The following is a 6000-nucleotide window of genomic DNA, read 5'->3' as shown; positions in this document are numbered from 1 at the left end:
AAATAACATCTTACGCTCCATTTTCTGATGAAATATTTTAACGTAACGTACACTGGTGCATACTATGTACCGTACACACCGGGAAACTTAGAGAAACCCCTTTAACTGTGCTGCTGCATGCTTTTTCTTACCCCTATGTATTATTTATAGTAAAACAGCAGCTATGTCTCAAAAAAGAACTGATATGGAGCAGAAAAAAAGAGGGGGGAAGAGGGGAAAAACAAGAGCGAGGTAGGCCGTGGATGTTATTTTAATGTTTGAGGGGAGACCTGCAGCTGACATCCAGAACGGTATATTCTTTTTACGTGAATGAATCAAGATAAAAATCCAGGTGGTGGTTTACAAACTGGACTCAGATTATCAATAATCCAGTGTGATTGATTTCACTGAGGATTGGCTCGTTCAGTGCTGCTATTTCATCAGACAAAAAGAGATATGATATGAAAACTTCACAGTTTTTCCTTCATGGCTCGTGTCCATGTCCAAATATTTCAAGAACTATTCAATGGATTGTCTTGAATCTTTGAACATTTGACGTTCATGGTGCCCAGAGGATGAATCCTAATGACTTGTGGTGGTGCCCTGACTTTTCCTCTGGCACCATCAGCAAGTCAAAAATTGTGATTTTCAGTGTGTCATATATCATATCATCATGCTAAACTAAGACAGTAACACTCAGCATGTTACCGCATGATGATCGTGTTTAGCCTCAACGAGCTGCTAGTTCTTAGCATTAAAAATAATTATATGGCAATATGTAAGATGATATAACACATGTTCAGTTGTGTATCACTGATGTCTTGGAATGTATAGTGAAGTAATATTTCCACATTAGGAGTGGCTGAACGTTGCGCTGTAAAAACAGGTAAGGTAAATTATGCATCACGACAAATCTTTTATCAAATCTGTAGTATGCGCTCTCACGTCCACTTTTCTTTTTATGCCATAAATCCTAAATTTTTCACACCGAGCTCGTGTCATTTGTATGCATGCGTGCCATTTACACACGAGGCCCCGGGTCTCGCTCCTGATGACATTGAAGTATTAGTGTTTGGGGATGTCAGGGCTCAAAAATCATTAATGAAGCCTGGAACTGATGACTATTTAAAGCCATCGATGCACAATTAACAACACACTCCGGTATGCGTTGAATTTGACATGTAAAGTCAAACCATCCATCCATTTTCTAAACTCCTTATCCTATTAAGGAATGCTGGGGGCTGGAATCTATCCCACAATGCATTGAGCGTGAGGTATGGACATGTTGCCGGTCTATAACATAGCTAAAACACATGTAGACAGACGCATTCACACCCACAAGCAACTTGGAGTCTCCAGTGGACTGCATGTCTCTGGACTGTGGGAGGCCACACAGACACACAAAGACCCCTGCCATCAGTTTACAGCGACGTATTTGAATATTTTGTGCTTCTCATTTTATTTAACTTGTTTTAATCAGGTTGTTGCTTTGTGAGGAACTCTAAAACAGGGGGTAGAGTTTGCACCCAAAGGCCCCCAAACCACCTCTGCTATGATTCTATCAAATTAACGAGCTTGTTTGTACAGCGATACGTTGTTCCCTAAAGCTTAGAGGTGTAACGTGGAACATATTTTGAACGTCTCATTGGATCATTGTTGTTCTCTGTGCTCCAGGTGCAGTCACATTTAGAGGCCGTTCTCTTCACCTTCACCAACTAAACATTTGCTGTAGTTCAAGCCCAGGGTGGGTCCAAATGTGCTGCCATATATATAGCGCCACGTCCTCGACCGGAGGACAAAGAGTCTGAACAAAGAGTTTCCAAACTGCAACTGTCCTTCCGACTAAACAAATTAATTATCTAGCGCTTTGTAGATGCAGAACTAAGCTCCTTTATCCAACTCAATTATTACACTTGTCAGCAGGAGTCACTTTGCGTCTTTATTCAGGAAATAAGGTATGAAAGGAGGTATATTCTCATAAACGCGCAATGTTTTGTAATCAAATTAAAAGAAGATACTCTTGAGTTTTCTTAAATTTTTTGTTGTTTTTTTTCCAGACTGTCTTCATATCCAACAGTCCTTATCAAAAGCAAGACACCAACTAAGAGGTGAACGCTCTGACAACAACCTGGAATAGCAATGGTAAAATACCTGATTTTTTCCTCTTATTTTGCAACATTGTATGCTATTTACCTTTTGGGGACTAATATCTGAAAAGAAATTCATAAAAAGTCAAATGAAACAGCGTCGTATATTAGTCCTCAAAGGGCAAATGAAAAGACATTAGCTTTCTTTACTGTATAAGCCTTTATTTGTAAAAAGTCTGTTGTTTGAATGATAACCCTTTTTATACCACATACTTGAACACCTTGTATTTGTAAAAAACACATTTTGTTCAAACACCTAAAAAAGCTGATTGACACTATAACATTAATTTGCACTGACAAAAAAAATACAACTTCATACTACACAAATGTCGATTCCATGAGTACTGATACTCCGAATGAAATCAAACACCTTATTAAACAACTGAATCAAATAAGCGCCCAATGTAAACAAAACGATTACAGTACAAAAACAAAAATGCATTTTTCTTCCAGTGCCAGTATATCAGATGAATTACATTTCCTTCTTATGATAAAACAACAACAACAGTAAGAATAACAATCCATAACAAATGCAACGAATACAATAAATCAGAAATGAACACAGAAATGAAGAAAATCATTTACTAATTCATATTGAAAAATAAATGGGCTGTTGGTCGTGTGGGTTTCTTTCTTTTTAGTTGCCAATTTTTATAAAGTGTTGGAAAATCTTTTCTCACCATACTGTATCGACATTACATAGTCTCCCTGGTATGCTCTTTCAAAGAGGGAGGTATACTGATGTGTAACTGGGAATCAGCACAGCTTCTTGCAAGTATCATCATCATCATCATCATCATACAATAAATCGACAACAGACCATAACCAGAGGCAACTTATTAAAGAGAAAATACAGGAAACAACCCACTCAGTGTGCAATCACATGGCTTACGTTCAGATGCTACAGGTGAGCATCCTTTACATCCTTTGTAGTTGAAGGGCGATTGATGTTAATGCTTATGCTGAACCTGATAAAACTACAGCATGCACTTGGTGCATCTATTCCAAATTGCGTGATTTACAGTAAATACATAGTAGAGAAGTACATGTTCATGATCCGCACGAATCACACCGTGTGTACGCTCTACGTTTACATTTTTCCTCCAGTTTTACGAACAGTTTGTTTCACAAGATTTATAGAGCTGGCTGTAAAACAAGTGCAATTTGAGCATGTAAACACTGGATCTTTCTTTTTTCCTGGCTGTGGCGATGAATCAGATGGTGTGGAGTTAAAAAGAAATGGAAATTAAAAACCTTTCAAAACTCAGGTCATGCAAAACAAAACCTACAAGGTACATACAAAATAATGAATACACCAGCAAAAGTTCTTCCAACAGTGAGGAGCCTGTCAGCCTTGTTCTGGTGTGTGGTGGATGAAATTGTCTTGTATGGTTGTGGTCCATTGTTTATAGAGGTCACCCTCGGTGCTATTCGTAACTCACAGGACGGTTTCGTGTTCACAGGTTCAGTCCATCATGCATATCTTTTATTTTATTTATTTATATGTTTTGTAATCCCAGATGAAACATCCTAACATGAAGACTGGAGTCAACAAGAAAACAAAAAAAACAAACAAAAACATGATCATCTTAGATCCCATCTGGTTTATGGCAGACTATTTGGAGAACTTTTTTTCTTTTTTTTTTAATCTTTAAATATATCCAGGGGACTATTTTCTATCAATACCCTCAACATAATTAAACATATTTACTTCTGGGAGCTAGCCCGCACAGACATAGACTATTGTTAGCAAGTGAGCAGCTGCACTTGGGCAATTGGCTAAGTACCTTGCTCAAGGGCACACATGACTGTCTTATTGAGGAACAGGAAAGAACATCCCACTCGCCTTCTTAAGGCTATCCTGCTCCTCTAGCCTCTATAAGCCAGCTAGCCGATCATGCCCTTTAATATATATACATATATATATATATTTCTTTTTTTGTTAGTAGATTTATGGACGATGGCTGAGGTAAACGCTGCAGCTATACTGTGCTGAAATCTCCCGCAAAAAACCCTAAATTCAGATATGATAAATGGGGGGCGGGAAAAAACCCACAACTTAGAGAATTTCATTGAAGATGCCACCATCCCATTCGCTGACAGTGAACCAAGGCATACTGTAATTACCAGGAATCTTCAGCAGCATTAAGCATTAGCCTTGTTCTTATACAGGCGAACAGGTGAACCAATACAAGCTCAGAGCCACCAGAAACTCCGTCACTGTGAGAGGACTTTGCATCGATTTCTCCATTATTTTGTTCACACCATGTATTTCTTGTGTTTCATTTTTTTTTTTTTTTTAGGTTTCGTTTGCAGAAGTATGCCAATGCTAGAGAAGCTGTCCATGCCATTAGCAGTGAGGCTAGCTGGTATTACGAACTGCCATGTTTTTGTTCATGCATTAAGAACTATTAAGTGAAAGATATCATATTTACAGTACAATTCACATGTAATTACACATATACACTAGAGGCAAGAAAATTCACATTGAAATCAGTTCAACACTTTTTTTTCTCCTCTACTCCTTTAACATATGTGTCAAAAGAAATCTATTTTTCTTTCTTTGTATAAGCAAATATCACAAAGTAAAAGCGTAGAACAGAAGATCCTCACAGCTTTTGGGATGAAGGTGCTGATTTCATGTCCAGAAAGCAGGTAACACATGTTCTGAGTGAAATGAGTGGTATTTACTGCGAGCATGCAAAGGGCTGCTAATGTTTCTCCTCTGTACGTGTTTGGAGTTTTTATTAAAGATATACATCAGCTATCTCAAAAGAATTTATACCCTGAATAGGCATGTTTGTATTTGTTTTTTTTTTTTCTGGGAATAAAACCAACCTGAATGTGAATTTGATACTTACGTGTTAGTAGAAAGTGCAAAAATGTAAGTGCATTTCATTGAAACCACAGAGATAGATGGATTAAGCTTCTTTTTCTGGGCCAAACATGTTCCATTAATTTACTCAAAATAACACTTATGGTTGTCACATTTTTCGCAGACAGTATGTGCTTGTCTTGCACTGGAACAAACAGTATCCTCTGGCCTCACAGTCTAAATCGACTCTTAGTAAAGAGATCCATCATATTGCCTGTTAACAGTTTGATAAGCTGTTAAGTGTGCAGACTGGGATGAAAATGATGCAAAATAAATAAATAAAACAAAGAAAAAAACTCTAAAGTGAAGCGTATTACTTGAATAAACTTGCATTCATAATCCACTGACTATTACTACCTTCCTTTATTTTTCAGAAATTCAAGGTTACCTGAAACATGAATGTGAATGTGCACATTGGTAATCACAAAAGGGCCTCGATACCCCTGACTCACACGCTTCTATCCACACCTAACGTTTGACGTCTTAAGCGTCTTGCAGCACGCGTATCTCAGGGATGTATATCACGAGTCGATTCTGGAGTAAGCTGATTGTTGAGTCTTTCATTTCCTGGGGTCGTCAAAAATACCGGCACTTTGGGTTTACACGGGAAACAGAAAAAGTGGCTCAGATTCAGAGTCACACGACACAACAGGTGGTGTTTGTGAGCATCATAATTCCAACGCTTTTATTTGACGGCCTGGGAATGAGACTCAACAATCAACTATCTTTCTCCAGAATGACTGATCCCAGCTTTAAAGGGAAACTCCACCGATTTTATGCATCAAAATCTGCTTATAGGTTTCGAGGAGAGCTATTGCGCATATATATATATATATAAATAATAAAAATCGTCTCAAGACTTTTGTGGGCAGAAGAAGCTGCGTGAAGTCTGCTAAACTGCCTCAAGTGATGTCACTTGAGTCAGCGTCGGTTAGCACTGAAGACTACAAGTTTGAACATCTTCGAAATCTTGGGGTGTGGAGTTAGAAAGGAGCAAGC

Source organism: Larimichthys crocea, chromosome XXII (genome assembly GCF_000972845.2).
Source record: "Larimichthys crocea isolate SSNF chromosome XXII, L_crocea_2.0, whole genome shotgun sequence".
NCBI lineage: Eukaryota > Metazoa > Chordata > Actinopteri > Sciaenidae > Larimichthys > Larimichthys crocea.
Note: the sequence above shows the minus strand (reverse complement) of the source record.